Source organism: Salmo salar, chromosome 22 (genome assembly GCF_965601325.2).
Source record: "Salmo salar chromosome 22, fSalSal1, whole genome shotgun sequence".
Classification (NCBI taxonomy): Eukaryota; Metazoa; Chordata; class Actinopteri; order Salmoniformes; family Salmonidae; genus Salmo; species Salmo salar.
The window spans coordinates 11,156,021-11,174,619 of NC_138312.1; positions in this window are offsets into that span (position 1 = coordinate 11,156,021).

Below are 18,599 nucleotides of genomic sequence, written 5' to 3' on the forward strand. Positions count from 1 at the left end.
TTCGGTTTCGAACACTAGCTTCAAACAGCTGAAAATACAATATTTTGCTTATTGCTTATTAAAAATATATTTCACAGCGGTTTAGATGGTACAATGATTCTCTATACTATACATCGCTGTTTAAACTGAAATTAGGCAAACTATTCAAATTTTAGCAACCAGGAAATGGCGGAGTGATTTCTACATATTGCACCTTTAAATCAATGCTTTCAATTTGACAATTGCAATACATTTCATACATTTTTACACTCATAATGATTCATTGATCCACTGTAGTCCGTAGCCAATAGTGTGTTTCATTGCATCAGGCAGTAACAAACTAGATGAAAGCACCTATACTATTAAATGCAGTGGTGTAAAGTACTTAAGTAAAAATACTTTAAAGTACTACTTAAGTAGTGTTTTGGGGTATCTGCACTTTACTCTTTATATTTTTGACAACTTTTACTTTTACTTCACTACATTCCTAAAGAAAATGATGTACTTTTTACTCCATACATTTTACCTGACACCCAAAAGTACTTGTTACATTTTGAATTCTTATCAGGACAGGAAAATGGTCCAATTCATGCACTTATCAAGACAACACATGGTCATCCTTTCTGCCTCTGATCTGGCAGACTCACTAAACACAAATACATCTTTTGTAATGTCTGAGTGTTGGAGTGTGCTATCCATACATTTTTTAAACAAGAAAATGGTGCCGCCTGCTTTGCTTAATTGAAGGAATTTGAAATGATATATTCTTTTACTTTTGATACTTAAGTATATTTTAGCAATTACATTTACTTTTGATATTTAAGTATATTTACAACCAAATAGTATTTTACTGGGTGACTTTTACTTGAATAATTTTCTATTAAGGTATCTATACTTTTACTCAAGTATGACAATTGGGTACTTTTTCCAACACTGATTAAATGTCAGATGACCTTGAACATGCTGAATAATGTTTAGAAATATAAAAGCTACATAAAAACCTTAGGGCTACAATAACTCAATTGCAGAGACTAAAGATCTATTGGGAAACCTAGTACAACTTTTGTAAAGTAGCCTATCACAAAAAATGTGGATTGAATATCTCTTTCAAATGACACCCACAAAGCCAAGGACAGGACAAAGTGCCCCTGTTGTTGACAGATGGTTGGCAGGCAGCAATGAGATTTGTCCTTTGTATGACAACATTCATCTAGAAAAACATTGGGGATGTTCTTCAATGGCAGCATCCTCACAGCTCCAGTACTGAAGCCTTGTAGTAGTTGGTTTACAACCAGACCCAGAGCCAGGAGGTGATGTTAGAAGCCGGGGATGCTGAGCCAGAAGTCCTGGCTTCATGGCCTGATGTTCCCACCTCCACAACCTACAGCAGAGTGCACCGCTCCGAGCAAGGACACAACGATAGTGTGTGTGTGTGTGTGTGTGAATCCTTCCAGAGCTGCCTGGCTGATTCATGTGTCTTTGTAAAGCAGAAAGAAGGCTGGCTAAGTTCTTAAGCAATAAGGCATGAGAACTGATTGAGTAGTAACTTTCGAATGCAAAAATGTATTTACTATTTAAAATAATGTTTTTAATGAAAAAATGTAATATTTTATAAATATTTTGGCAACCATTTTATAAAATCAATAAGGCTCTCAAAACTGGGGATTATCTTGTGATAACTACCTCCTAACGGTTGCCAGCATATCTATACAAATATTTATGAAATCTTTTCAGTAAAAACACTATTTTAAATAAGTAAAGTTGATTTTGCATTCTGAAGTTGCTCCCCAAGCAGGCTGGTCGTTAGTTATTTTTCTCATGTTTTGACCCAGTCGTTAACTATAATCATTCTATTAATTTGATGTTGCTATGCTAAACACATCATTAGCATGTAGCTAGCCACTAGAGATTCATTGATTATGAGAGACAAGAACTTCAATAAATAAAGATTTATATATAGGCCTACATTTCTGTGCAACAACTATTATGGACGGCGAGTCCGAGCTAACCAAGGTAGTTGATCATGTTAATAGTGACATTTCCGTTGATGGCACATGAGTGGAAGAACTGTCCAAGGTCCTGGCGCTGGTTGGTGACAGCCAGTTCTTGCCTCTTTGTTGGTGGAGAATGGGACGTCCACTTACATTGTTGTCAGCTCAAATGGCACGCCAGCGCTTTCTTTTCTCCATGTTAGGGGCTGCCAATAACTCTTGAGTGAGCTCTCACACCGAATGCCACTCACATACATTATTTCCCTTGCCTCCAGGAACACATCAGATAACTTTTGCATTCTGAAGTTGCTACCCAAGCGGGCTGATCATTAGTTATTTTCTATTATTTTGACCCAGTCCTTAATTCTATTCATTCGACATTGCTACAGTATGCTAAACAAATCATTGGCATGTAGCTAGCTATCAGAGATTCAATGATGATGAGAGACAAGAACTTCAATAAATAATGATTTAATAAATATCCAATAGGCCTACATAAGCAGCACTGCACTGGTTAATGAATGAATGGAATTCTGCGTGTTTATGGTTTCCATGGTGAATTATTAGTTTCATGTTCATTCTTGGGCTAGCTAAGCTACTGGCACAGGAGAGATTGCATTTATAAAATTATACATTGTTGCACAGGTCGGTGAGGCAGACAGGTAGGCTTATACAACACCCAACTGTTACAAACCAAATAGTAGCATGAAAAATGTATGTGTAGATGCTTTTTTCCCAGAGGGAGTTGAAGTTTCGAATTTCCTGCCTGGGCTGCAGAACAGTGGAATTATAACATTAACAAGTCATGCATATCAACCAGTCGGCATCCAGGATCAAAACAACCCGTTTTATAATGTTTGTTTTATGTGGACTTTTATTTTAGGGGTACAATGGCTTCTGCACACTGGCCTTCTTCATTGGTCAAAGAGAAGTCTGTGTACTGAAATGAAGGAAGACAGTTTCTAGGAACACATGGCATTTTCAGATGAATATTTGTGATGTGAAACTCTCCTTAGATTAGAACTCCCTTAGGAGCATTTATTGTTATCATTAGAGTGGAGGGTAAATGCAAACACACACACACACACTATCGTTGTGTCTTTGCTCGGAGCGGTGTACTATGCTGAGATTGTGGAGGTGGGAACATCAGGCCATGAAGCCAGGACTTCTGGCTCACACACACACACACCGTCTTGTACAGTTAACCTTGTGGGGATATACAATTCAGTCCCATTCAAAATCCTATTTTCTCTACCCTAAACCTAACCCAAACCCTAACCCGTACTCTTATCCTAACCCTAACCCTAACCTTAACCCAAAAATCTAACACACACACAGAGACACAGAGACAGAGACTTTGATTTGAAGAACACAATGGCATGTTTCCAGATGTATAATTCATGACATACATCTGCCTTTTCTCTCTTGTTCTTCCTCTTTCTGCATTCTAGTGTGTTCTGCATGCTATGATTATTCATTTCACAGGCCTGTTCCATCCACATTGTTCATTATGATGAAGTGAGCTTTGTTTCTCATGCCTCTCACATGCAGCTGGGCCAGCTAAATACTGGGTGACTCACCAGTACAGGTGTGATACAGCATCACTTCACTACACTCACTCATAACAAATGTACCATGTCACTCTGACATATTCATATAGCTAACACAGGTCTGATATGATGGTGGCCACTGGCCAGTTTAGCCGCCATACTTTACTGCAGAACCAGCCACAACCCCTCATGGACTCTTGAGACAAATTAAAGACAATCATTCAAAATGTGTTTACAAAGACCATTAAGAAATCTTTTTTTCAGTGCACTTTTTCAAACACGCTCGCACACTACGTAATTTGTTAATATAATGGATTTTTGTGAGCCACTAATAATGAAAATAGACAATCCATTTGAGTGACTGTGTAATTACATACTTAGTAATTAATCTACAGTGCCTTCGGAAAGTTTACAGACCCCTTGACTTTTTCCACATTTTGTTACGTTACAGCCTTATTCTAAAATGGATTAAATAAAACATTTCCCTTAGCAATCTACACACAATACCACACAATGACAAAGTGAAAAGAGTTATTTTGGCATTTTTGCAAATGTATAAAAAATTAAAAACTGAAATACCTTATTTACATAAGTATTCAGACCCTTTGCTATGAGACTCGAAATTGAGCTCAGGTGCATCCTGTTACCATTGATTATTCTTGAGATGATTCTACAACTTGATTGGAGTCCACCTGTGTTAAAATCAATTGATTGTACATGATTTAGAAAGGCACACAACTGTCTATATAAGGTACCACAGTTGACAGTGCATGTCAGAGCAAGAGTGGGCTTCAGGACAAGTCTTTGAATGTCCTTGAGTGACCCAGCCAGAGCCCGGACTTGAACCCGATCGAACATCTCTGGAGAGACTTGAAAATAGCTGTGCAGTAATGCTCCCCATCCAACCTGACAGAGCTTGAGAGGATCTGCAGAGACGAATGGGAGAAACTCCCCAAATAAAGGCGTGCCAAGCTTGTAGCGTCATACCCAAGAAGACTCAAGGCTGTAATTGCTGTCAAAGGTGCTTCAACAAAGTACTGAATAAAGGGTCTGAATACTTATGTAAATGTGATTATTTCAGTTGTTGTTATTGTCATACATTTGCAAAAGTTTTGAAAAAATTGTGTCTGCTTTGTAATTATGGGGTATTGTGAGTAGATTGATGAGTGGAAAAAAACAACTCTTGAATCAATTTTAAAATACGGCTGTAACCTAACAAAATGTGGAAAGGGGTCTGAATACTTTCCGAATGCACTGTAGATAGCAACAGAACTTGCCATGTACATTATAGCAACACGTAAACTATGTACTGTCAACCCTCAAAACCTCACATTCAGACAGTGGATGCAAGGTAATGGTGCATTACAATGTATTCAGTATATACACAAATTATATATTCATATTAATACTGTAGTGTCCGGCAGGATATACAGTACAATACAATTCATCCTCCCCAGGAAGAAGGTATGAGAAATACAGTAATAAGTGGAAGGGCCAGAGTTCAGGACATGTTGTACGTTAATCTGTATTCTCCTCAGACAGCCAGTCAGCCAGACCCCTGGCCCCAGGACCTGCTCTGCTCTGGGGGTCACATGGATCACAGGATGGGTGCTGCATAGCAAACTCAGGCCCTGCCACCTGCAAAAGAGGGGAACAGTGCTGTTCTCTTATCAGTAGGAGAAACAGTCCCAATATGAGAGTTTAGCTATAATATCTCTTCTCCTCTAACTTCAATATGCTCATCTGAGCAGCTATTTTTTTTTTGCTATGGGTACAGTAGTCAGTGACATGGAATAGAGAATGCATGAGGCTGAACTGATTGCTGCACAGTAAGCATGTAATGGTAAATTGATCAAAATGGGGGCTGAATAAGTAGAAACTAGTCTGGGGTCAAAACCAGGGAAAATCTTTCAAATACTGTATTTTGAGTGTTTGTTTGAGCCCATTGGTTCCATTTCACCAGGCAAGTTCAAATACTGTTTAAACCCAGGTCTGGTTTACGAGGTGTTTATGCAGCCCTGTTGGTGGCAGGTAGTCAGCAACAGTGGAGAATAGGATAGTGTAAACTCCCCGCTGACACCATTAGCCTGGACGACACAGAGTCATTTAGTCTGTTTGCGACTCTGCCTTGGGTGGCCACCAACCCATAAATTACCTGTCATCAAACATATATTTTCCATGAGAGGCTTAGAGATGGCCCAGTGTTGAAGTTGGCCTATTGACTGGTTGAGCTGAACTAGCCCATCTCCCTCCCTCATCATATTGCAATTTATAGAACACCCGTTTACCTGACCTCTACCTCCTCTCCCCGGGTGTCCTCTCCGCTGCACTGTATTGCTTCCACACTATTTATTTACTAGCTTACAACATAATCTTGTAGGTGCACTGAATGTTTAATCAAATTTTGCATATATTACTGTTTGCTTTCCATTGAATAATTTATATCACAAGAATAAATGAAGATGTAGAGGCATTCAAATAACTTCTGAGATAAAAGAAAATGTATTTAAAAAGGATCGCAGAAATTAAAGAGGAGGAGAGGGACCCCGCGGGACATGCTTAGCATATAAATAGATGGGAAAAGATGAAACTTCAGCAAAAGTTATTGGTCCAATTATTATTTAGCTCCATTCTTTGGGGTTTAGTGCGTAGCAGTATTTATTGAAGTAATCAGACCTTTTATTACTGACACAACCAGTCCGTCACATTTTAAACTAGCCTGGTAACGTATTATTTTTATTTTCTCTAATGAAATAATGATTAGAAGATTGGAGGAGATTGGCAAAGTGGATTTATTGGGTGTTGAGTGATACACGCACCCCATGCTGCAGCCCTTGCAGCTCTGTAGCTGAGACTAGAAGACGATTCTAAACATCATCACCATCCCCCTTATAGGCCATTTGAAGGAGAGAGACCCTGTCCCTCCGAGCACCAATCACTCTTCAGATGTAATGTAGTGTGTGGTGGTGGAAACACTCAGAGGACAAACCTCATTGCTTCCACCGACCTGTCAGCAACAAGGGCGCTGTATCCTCTCATTGGCTGGCCACGTATCATTTGAATTCCAGGGAAGAGACAGCAGGGAACAGTAGGGCACACAGGTTATTCCTGATAATGGTAATACTGTACCTTCGCCCTCCCTGTGAAGGTGAACATTCCTCTTTCCCTGGGTGGGACATGGACCAGGACCAGGACTGGACAAACACACATCTTGGCTGCATCGTTATGGGAGGGACGGGTGGCGACTGAAAAAGCACAACAACAACAGCCAGGGGCTGATGGATGACTCCTGGCATGGGAAGGGGGATCGAAGAATTGATCCGAGGCCCCGGTATATCCACCAGCGTTTTTACCCTCTGTCAAACAGGTGCTGAGGGGAGATGGATGCTGTCTGCTCAGGCAGTGGATTAATGGCGGTCTGATACTGAGATGGGTCCCACCATCCCACCCTAGCCCCAACCCCAACCCAGCAGAGAGGTAGGTTCCTTCAGGCTGGGTTGGAGCAGTATTGACAGGGGCTCAAGGCACCAGGAGATGGGAGACGGGAGGTTCCACTGTCTAATATCCCCCACAACCCCCAACCCCCACACCCTGCAGGAGAGAGTATGGATGGAGGGAAGGAGGGACTAGGGCCACCACATCTAGCCAGACATAAATATTGATTGTTAGAGGGCTTGGCCTCTCTCTCTCTCCACTAGATTATTTGCTCTTTGCGTTGGACGAACGGTCACTGTAATAAATGTGTATGTGTTCCTGGTTGACGGTCACTTATCTCCAACACAGAGCATATAAATTGCCAATTGCTCTCCGGTAATGACCAAAATATAACCTCCCGTGCAATTACCAGTGACTTAGCTACTGTGCTCCAAATTAAACATGTGCCATGCAATTACAATTCATGTTGTCTGTGCACGCATGGTGATGCATTCAGTAAACAGAGATTCCATTGGTGTAATTGAGGAGGAAAGAAAACATGTTACATCTATTTCAACATCAACCCAACTCCTTAGCACAACAAAATGAAACAGGATTATATCGACATCCATAACATGAACCCATTTTGTGAGCCACACACGGTAGGCTAGCATGTTTTAAATGATGGTGTGATGACCACGTTAGCTAGTGAGGAAAGAACATACAGTTGAAGTCGGAAGTTTACATATACATTTAAACTCAGTTTTTCACAATTCCTGACATTTAATCCTAGTGATAATTCCCTGTCTTAGGTCAGTTAAGATCACCACTTTATTTTAAGAATGTGAAATGTCAGAATAATAGTAGAGAGAATTATTTATTTCAGCTTTTATTTCTTTCATCACATTCCCAATGGGTTAGGAGTTTACATACACTCAATTAATATTTGGTTGCATTGCCTTTACATTGTTTAACTTGGGTCAAATGTTTCAGGTAGCCTTCCACAAGCTTCCCACAATAAGTTGGGTGAATTTTTGCCCATTCCTCCTGACAGAGCTGGTGTAACTGAGTCAGATTTTTAGGCCTCCTTGCTTGCACACGCTTTTTCAGTTCTGCCCTCAAATTTTCTATACGATTGAGGTCAGGGCTTTGTGATGGCCACTCCAATACCTTGACTTTGTTGTCCTTAAGCCATAACTTTGGAAGTATGCTTGGAGTCATTGTCCATTTGGAAGACCCATTTGCGACCAAGCTTTAACTTCCTGACTGACGTCTTGAAATGTTGCTTCAATATATCCACATCATTTTCCGTCCTCATGATGCCATCATCAGACCAGAGGACATTTCTCCAAAAAGTACAATCTTTGTCCCCATCTGCAGTTGCAAACCGTAATCTGGCTTTTTTTATGGCGGTTTTGGAGCAGTGGCTTCTTCGTTGCTGAGCGGCCTTTCAGGTTATGTTGATATAGGACTCGTTTTACTGTGGATAGAGATACTTGTGTACCTGTTTCCTCTAGCATCTTCACAAGGTCCTTTGCTGTTGTTCTGGGATTGATTTGCACTTTTCGTGCCAAAGTTCGTTCATCTCTGGGAGACAGAACGCATCTCCTTCCTGAGCGGAATGACAGCTGCGTGGTCTCATGGTGTTTATACTTGCATACTATTGTTTGTACAGATGAACCTGCTAACTGCAGGCGTTTGGAAATTGCTCCCAAGGATGAACCAGACTTGTGGAGGTCTACAAATTTTTTTCAGAGGTCTTGGCTGATTTCTTTGGATTTTTCCATGATGTCAAGCAAAGAGGCACTGAGTTTGAAGGTAGGCCTTGAAATACATCCACAGGTACACCTCCAATTGACTCAAATGATGTCAATTAGCCTATCAGAAGCTCCTAAAGCCATGACATCATTTTCTGGAATTTTCCAAACTGTTTAAAGGCACAGTTAACTTAGTGTACGTAACTTCTGACCCAGTGGAATTGTGATACAGTGAATTATAAGTGAAATAATCTGCCTGTAAACAATTGTTGGAAAAATGACTTGTGTCATGCAAAAAGTAGATGTCCTAACCGACTTGCCAAAACTATAGTTTGTTAACAAGAAATTTGTGGAGTGGTTGAAAAACGAGATTTAATGACTCCAACCTAAGTGTATGTAAACTTCCGACTTCAACTGTATACACAAGGGATCGATACACAAAGGATCAGTAGTTTTAAAATAGTATAATCATATGTGTGTATGTGTGCGCGTGTGTGAGAGATTCATTGGAAATTATTGTAATTCAAATGGAAAAAGGGGAAAAAATTGTAATCTTCTCTGAATGTCTTCTCAGACATTGGCCCATTCTATAGCATTACAGTTTTAAAGAGTTAAAATAACTCAAACTATATGAGATCTAATGATGAACAGACACAACTTGATTGGTATATGTAGGACACATTGAAGGTCACTGTCCAAGAACAAGAACTCTACTTGTGTGCAAAAATGTTATGGATTCCTTTCAGGTTTAGGTATGTTGTGTGAAGTGAGAGCAGGACTTCAGTATGCTGTTAGTGTTCTCTCGCTCTCTCTTGACCCTTTCTCATTTTCTCTCTCTGTCTCTCTCTCAACCTCTCTCTCTCTCTCCCTCTCTCTCTCTCCCCACATCACCCACAATTTCTCAACGCTGCCTGAAAAAATTGCTACGGCTGGTTTTCACAAAATGCCCAGTAAGACAACAGGGTGTGCTCTCTCAGATTAATGAGTACTTAAATGCAAGCGGACAGCAACGGAATTAACAAGAGCCCTCAAATTCCCCCCACCTCTTGTTTTCAAAGATCCTCCTCGGCTGATATCTAATTAAAAAACTGCACCATGAAATGTGCACTTCACACTTTTCTCCTCACTCTCTCATCATGGACGAGACAAGGGAATAATAGCCTTCTGCAGTCTGCTGATGACTTACCCTTGGAGGCAGGTCAAGAACCTTGTAGGGCTTTCAGACTCCTCTGAGTGAAGGGTGTAGAAGGCGTGATTGTTCATTTATAACTGAAACCTCTATAAAAAGGTATAAGAGGACACCGGTGTCTAATTGAGCCAGGCTCAATATTATAAAGTATGGGTCAGTAGATAGAGCAAAGATAGTTAGTGTTATGTTTGTTCCTTTATGAATTACAAACCAGGGCATAGGTTGAACTACTTTTAATAATGAAATACTTCAGCTAGCAATAGCGCATTGTGTAGCCATGCAAGGCATACTATCGACAACCCCTGTGTGTATGGCGCATTGCCTTATGTGTAACATAGTCTTAATGTTATTTCACATAACAACACAGCGGGTAGCATAGCATACCTTGTTACTCAAACAAAACATTTCACTGCACCTATCCGGTATGTGACAATAAAAAAAAATATTATATATTTTTTTTACTTCACTTATCAGGGATACCCAGCAGCACAAATGTCATAAAATACAGACCACAGCACCCGGAGGAGGGTTTGAGAACCAGGACTCTTAATAACTCCTAGAGGTTCAATTAGTAGTGACCAGTTGGGAACCACAGTAACCATGAAACACAAATAAAAAGGATGAACATTTATTTTGGACAGAATAGGTAGATTAATGTGTAGCACAAATGTAGGCCATCCACTAAATGGATTAGGGTGGAAATCAATTCCACAAAAAGGGAAAAAAATTGTATTTCTCCTGTTTTAGGGGGTGGGGAAACTCGGGCAGCCTGCCCACTCCACTTCTTGTTTTATTCCGGTTCTGTCCACTCTTCCGAGTGGGCCTGAGGCACAAAGAAACGGAACAGTAAATATGTCTCAACTGTTAGACTCAATATTTACAAGAGGGAGAAATTATTTCTTCATGATAACCACCTATTTTAACAATAATAGTCCATTCTCCAAATATAAATAGTTATAGAAACAACTTTAAAAACACTTGTCCATCCTTTGAAAGCACTTTACCATTCTTAAAAAACATAGCAGGTATGTTAAAAATGAGTTACAGTTGAAGTCGGAAGTTTACATACACTTATGTTGGAGTCATTAAAATTTGTTTTTCAACCACTCCACAAATGTCTTGTTAAAACCTCACTGGGGTAGGGGGCAGCATTCGGAATTTTAGATGAAAAGCGTGCCCAAAGTAAACTGCCTGCTACTCAGGCCCAGACGCTAGGATATGAATATAAATGGTAGATTTAGATAGAAAACACTCTGAAGTTTCCAAAACTGTTAAAATAATGTCTGTGAGTATAACAGAACTGATATGGCAGGCGAAAACAAAAGGAAAATCCATCCAGGAAGTGCTATTATTTTGAAATGGCTGTTTTTCCAATGAAAGCCTATACACCATACAAAGACTTATGGCCCAGTTCACGATCCCTATGGCTTCCACTACATGTGGCCAGTCTTTAGGCATTGTTTCAGGCTTTTACTCTGAAAAATGAGGGAGAAACGCCAGTGGAAATTTCCAGACATGAGTCCTGCGTGTGACCGGGAGCGTGCCTTTCTTGTTTTTCATTTTCTATTGACGAAGCTATTGTCCGGTTGAAATATGATTGATTATTTATGACTAAAACAACCTGAGGATTGACTATAAACATCGTTTGACATGTTTCTACAAACTTTTATGGTACTTTTTAGATTTTTGTCTGCCTGCTGTGACCGCGCTTTGTTCCAATGGATTACTGAACAAATCGCACCAAGAAAACAGAGGTTTTCTGAATATAAAAAGGGACTTTATCGAACAAAACAAACATTTGTGTAACATGGAGTCTTGGGAGTGCAACCATATGAAGATCATCAAATGTAAGTGATACATTTTATCGCTATTTCTGACTTTTGTTACTCCTCTACTTGGCTGGTTACTGTTTGTAATGATTTGTCTGCTGAACGCTGTTCTCAGATAATCATATGGTTTGCTTTCACCGTAAAGTCTTTTTGAAATCTGACACCGTGGTTGGATTAACAAGAAGTTAATCTTTAAACCGATGTATAACACTTGTATGTTTTATACATTTTTATAATGAGTATTTCTGTTTTTGAATTTGGCGCTCTGAAATTTCCCTGGATGTTGGCCAGTAGCGTCCCACACCCCCTAGAGAAGTTATTAACAAACTATAGTTTTGGCAAGTCGGATAGGACCTCTACTTTTTGCATGACACAAGTCATTTTTCCAACAATTGTTTACAGACAGATTATTTCACTTATAATTCACTGTATCACAATTCCACTGGGTCAGAAGTTTACATACACTAAGTTAACTGTGCCTTTAAACAGCTTGGAAAATTCCAGAAAATGATGTCATGGATTTAGAAGCTTCTGATAGGCTAATTGACATCATTTGAGTCAATTGGAGGTGTACCTGTGGATGTATTTCAAGGCCTACCTTCAAACTCAGTGACTCTTTGCTTGACATAATGGAAAAATCCAAAGAAATCAGCCAAGACCTCTGAAAAAAATTGTAGACCTTCACAAGTCTGGTTCATCCTTGGAAACAATTTCCAAATGCCTGCAGGTACCATGTTCATCTGTACAAACAATAGTAGGCAAGTATAAACACCATGGGAACACGCAACCGTCATACCGCTCAGGAAGGAGACGCCTTCTGTCTCCTGAAGATGAACGTACTTTGGTGCAAAAGGGTGAAAATCAATCCCAGAACAACAGCAAATGACCTTGTGAAGATGCTGGAGGAAACAGGTACAAAAGTATCTATATCTACAGTTAAACGAGTCCAATATCGACATAACCTGAAAGGCCGCTCAGCAAGGAAGAAGCCCCTGCTCCAAAACCGTCATAAAAAAGCCAGACTACGGTTTGCAACTGCACATGGGGACAAAGATCATACTTTGTGTAGAAATGTCCTCTGGTCTGATGAAAAAAAATAGAACTGTTTGGCCATAATCGCCATCATTATGTTTGGAGGAAAAGGGGGAGGCTTGCAAGCCAAAGGACACCATCCCAACCGTGAAGCACGGGAGCGCAGAAAATTTGTGGGCAGAACTGAAAAAGCGTGTGCGAGCAAGAAGACCTACAAACCTGACTCAGTTACACCTGCTCTGTCAGGAGAAATGGACCAAAATTCACCCAACTTTTATTGGGAAGCTTGTGGAAGGCTACCCGCAACATTTGACCCAGGTTAAACAATTTAAAGGCAACGCTACCAAATACTAACAGAGTGTATGTAAACTTCTGTACCACTGGGAATGTGATGAAAGAAATAAAAGCTGAACTAAATCATTCTCTCTACTATTATTCTGACATTTCACATTCTTATAATAAAGTGGCCTAACTGACTTAAGACAGGGAATTTTTACTAGGATTAAATGTCAGGAATTGTGAAAAACTGAGTTTAAATGTAGTTGGCTAAGATGTATGTAAACCTCCGACTTCAACTGTACATTAAAAAGCCAGCAATCTTGGTCCTTAAAAAAAATTCAGTAACATAATTTAAAACGTTTCACTTACCTGTGTATTTTGAGTGCCTGTCTCGGTTTTTCCAGTGGTCCGTCTGATGCGCTGTTGAAGCTCCACAGTAGTCCCACCCCCTTTTCCAGCTCCAGTGTTGTTTACCTGAGGTCAATCCTCATCTCCGTTCCAAGCCATCCTGCCACGCATCACTTTCGTAGCCTTTAAATACACACCTCAATCTTGTAAAGCACCAATGGGGATGTATATTCAATACTTGCATTCTCACAAGGGAGACAACATTCTCTCGAGTGGTTGAGCATTCCTGGGAAGTGGTGTGCTTTTGTATTCCCTCCGTAGTTGCACCCCAATGTTGTTTGCGATGCTCCTGTTAGTAGACAATGACAATCCAAACAAGGAAAAATGAAGTCATGCTTAAAAACACACAAAAATACATTTGCGGGCAAGCCATTTGCGAGCAAGCCATTTTCAGATTGAATGTACAACAATACAGGTTCTTTATACCATATTTCATCATTTCATGACACAAACACTTGTAGGATAAGCTCCATCACCAAGCAACACCCCTATGATGCCACAACCAGCAAAAAAAGAAAAGACACCAGAGGCATTTAATTTCCAGGAAAAGGTTTATATCTCATATACAGTAGAAGAGATGGCATTGTTGTGTGATCAAACACCAACCAAAGTGTAGATACAGCAGGCAGAGCTAAGCTCTCCAGAAAGGGACCCTCAGAAAATAATCACACACAGGTTGGGTTTGTGTGTCTGAAAGGAACCACTAGTCATGGGAGCATAGGAGAAACCAGTCCAAAACAAAATGGGGTAGCACTTTGGTTTACAGTGCTAAAATAACAGGGTAACGTCTGGAAAGTAATAAGAAACAACAAGTACATTCTGGAAAGTAATAGGAAACAACAAGTACATTCTGGAAAGTAATAGTAAACAACAAGTACATTCTTAATAAGTATATGGTACTGCCGAGAAGAGGTGAAATGTAATAACCCGTTAAAAGTTAGCATGTAGCTGCTAAATACTGATTAAGTGTGATGAGTGCTCCTAGTTGTTATGAAGAAACTATTATTATTTACTTAATAACTATCAATAAATGTAAATGTAATAGAGGCCAATAAGCAGAGGTTATGTAGTAAGTATTTATTAAGGTCATTTTACCTCTTCTCAGCAGTACCATATACTTATTAAGAATGTACTTGGAACTTGCCTAGAAAGACTTTGTATTTAAAGGGAAACCTCACCGCTAGACACTATTTGAGGTGTTTTTCCAGTCTCCCTACATAATTATGAGTGAAGAGATTTGTTTCAAACATAATTATGCACCATAGCAGTATTTTTTTATTTTCAACCAATGACTTTGTTTGTTGATTGAGCCTGCAGTCTGATCTAAAAATGTATTATAGCAATTATTGTGGACTGTATTTCGCCGATTGCACGATCACGCTAGCAGCGAGTAGATATGGTTGTCATTGTTCAATAGAGCCATTAGATTATGATCTGATCTTCCACGACATTGCAGGATATCTAGGTTGACTAATTTTCCCTGACTTTGTAAAGACTACAGCCTGATGGCAGCCCTACCAGCAAGCAGAGATGTGGAGCCACCTCAGACTCCAATTGGTGGTGCTATGCGGGTGCTGTTGAGCGATGCTGACAGAAGAGGAATGTCTGTGCTGCAACAAATTCGATCGAGGACAGCTTTTACTGGAGGGTCACTGCAGACCCCATGGATCGTGGGTGTGACAGACCATTGAAGTTTCGCCGCACATATGGATAGAGGTGTGCTGGAGATATTCTTCAGAACCTCCAAGATCAACTGGCGGCGGAAGCCTAGACCAGCTGGACCAGGAGAGCAAATTAGTAAGTTGTCTCTTTTCACACAAGGCCGTGTTGTTGCACATGAAAACAGAAATACCTTATTTACATAAGTATTCAGACCCTTTGCTATGAGACTCAAAATTGCGCTCACGTGCATCTTGTTTCAATTTATCATCCTTGAGATGTTTCTACAACTTGATTTAAGATCACCTGTGGTAAATTCAATTGATTGGACATGATTTGGAAAGGAACACACCTGTCTATATAAAGGTCCCACAGTTGACAGTGCATGTCATAGCAAAAACCAAGCCATGAGGTCAAAGGAATTGTCCGTAGAGCTCCGAGACAGGATTTTGTCAAGGCTCAGATCTGGGGAAGGGTACCAAAACATTTCTGCAGCATTGAAGGTCCCCAAGAACACAGTGGCCTCCATCATTCTTAAATGAAAGAAGTTTGGAACAACCAAGACTCTTCCTAGAGCTGGCCACCTGGCCAAACTGAGCAATCGGGGGAGAAGAGCTTTAGTCAGGGAGGTGACCAAGAACCTAATGGTCACTCTGACAGAGCTCTAGAGTTCCTGTGAGGTGATGGGATAACCTTCCAGAAGGACAACCATCTCTGCAGTACTCCACCAATCAGGCCTTTATGGTAGAGTGGCCAGACAGAAGCCACTCCTCAATAAAAGCCAATTGACAGCCCACTTGGAGTTTGCCAAAAGGCACCTAAAGACTCTCAGATCATGAGAAACAAGATAATCTGGTCTGATGAAACCAAGATTCAACTCTTTGGCCTGAACGCCAAGCGTCACATCTGGAGGAAACCCATTCCTACAGTGAAGTATGGTGGTGGCAGCACCATGCTGTGTGGGAGTCATACCGAAGAAGACTCGAGGCTGTAATCACTGCCAAAGGTGCTTCAACAAAGTACTGAGTAAAGGGTCTGAATACTTATGTAAATGTGATATTTCTGTTTTTTATTTTTAATACATTTGCTAACATTTCTAAAAACCTCTTTTAGCTTCGTCATTATAGGGTAATGTGTGTAGATTGATGGGGGGGGGGGGGACAAGACTTTGTAACGTAACAAAATGTGGAAAAAGTCAAGGGGTCTGAATACTTTCCGAATGCACTGTATATGCCTTACATTTCCATAATTGTTCTAACATACTGCTTTGTAAACTCCCTTTGGTCTCCAGAGCAAATACACTTCATCTTAAACAAAAGCCATGTCTACTTATTTGCTACATTGACAGACTAATATACTGTTTTATTGAAACACGTTGACTTGCCAACAAATGAATGTTGAAATTATACACCAGATCCCTGCATCATTTGTTTTAGCAGCTACATTGTTACTAGTTACTTCCCAATACACTTCATGAATATCACAATGAATGGATCCAGAAGTTGAAGTCAACACTTTGCTGGTTTCTGATGCAGCTGGAATAATTTTGTCACTTGTCAGTACACTTCTAAAAAAAAGATTATATAAAATATTTGATCAAACTCCATTGTATACATTTGTACAAGCGCTAGCAATATCTATACCACAATGCAGTTGTGAGCATACTACGCATTTTATATTATAATACTACTAATGTGTTGGCTGAATGTTCCAGGCAGGTTCCTGAATGTTCCGTAGCTGGTGAACCTTGTCTTATATTGGAAAATGGCAGCTGATCTGTCAGAACTTCATGAGCTCCATGGCCTTGGAGTCAGAGACTATACACTTTGGCTCTTGCCAGCCCTGTGCAGTCTTTTCCTCTTCCGAGTCAGATGATGTTGAGCTTGAGCTTGTTCCCGGCTGAAGGCTTTCATCCAATGGGTCTACAGGATCTGTACTACTAAATCTGGTGTCAAGGTCATCCTCAACATCAGGAACAGGATTAGTCTTTAGGACATTCATTAGTCAGTAATTAGCCAACATTTTACTACTTTGTCCCCATCTATTCACACTCAAACAAGGTACTATATCCACCCATCCCACGCATGTCAATAGATCATGTAAACTAACCTTCACACAAATAGTAGAAGTTGTAGTCTACTTATAAACTCACCAACTATGACAACAAGACATGGACCATGTTTATGTCTAGCTCCAGTATATTTATTTGGACATCACAGGGTCATGAAAAGTGTCACGACTTCCGCCAAAGTCGGTCCCTCTGACTGTTCGGGCGGTGTTTGGCGGTCGACGTCACCGACCTTCTAGCCATCGCTGATCCATTTTTCAATTTCCATTGGTTTTGTCTTGTCTTCCATCACACCTGGTTCCAATCCCATCAATTACATGTTGTGTATTTAACCTCTTACATCTAGATGTTCCGCTAGCGGAACACCTGCTCCAATATCCAATGATAGGCGTGGCGCGAATTACAAATTCCTCAAAACTTCAATTTTTCAAACATATGACTATTTCACAGCATTTTAAAGACAAGACTCTCCTTTATCTAACCACACTGTCCGATTTCAAAAAGGCTTTACAGCGAAAGCAAAACATTAGATTATGTCAGCAGAGTACCCAGCCAGAAATAATCAGACACCCATTTTTCAAGCTAGCATATAATGTCACAAAAACAAAACCACAGCTAAATGCAGCACTAACCTTTGATGATCTTCATCAGATGACACACCTAGGACATTATGTTATACAATACATGCATGTTTTCTTCAATCAAGTTCATATTTATATCAAAAACCAGCTTTTTACATTAGCATGTGACGTTCAGAACTAGCATACCCCCCCCGCAAACCTCCGGTGAATTTACTAAATTACTCATGATAAACGTTCACAAAAAACATAACAATTATTTTAAGAATTATAGATACAGAACTACTTTGTGCAATCGAGGTGTCCAATTTTAACCTCTTACATCTAGACGTTCCGCTAGCGGAACACCTGCTCCAATATCCAATGATAGGCGTGGCGCGAATTACAAATTCCTCAAAAATACAAAAACTTCAATTTTTCAAACATATGACTATTTCACAGCATTTTAAAGACAAGACTCTCCTTTATCTAACCACACTGTCCGATTTCAAAAAGGCTTTACAGCGAAAGCAAAACATTAGATTATGTCAGCAGAGTACCAAGCCAGAAATAATCAGACACCCATTTTTCAAGCTAGCATATAATGTCACAAAAACCCAGAAGACAGCTAAATGCAGCACTAACCTTTGATGATCTTCATCAGATGACACACCTAGGACATTATGTTATGCATGTTTTGTTCAATCAAGTTCATATTTATATAAAAAAACAGCTTTTTACATTAGCATGTGACGTTCAGAACTAGCATACCCCCCGCAAAAATTGCTAACAATTTACTAAATTACTTACGATAAACGTTCACAAAAAGCATAACAATTATTTTAAGAATTATAGATACAGAACTCCTCTATGCACTCGATATGTCC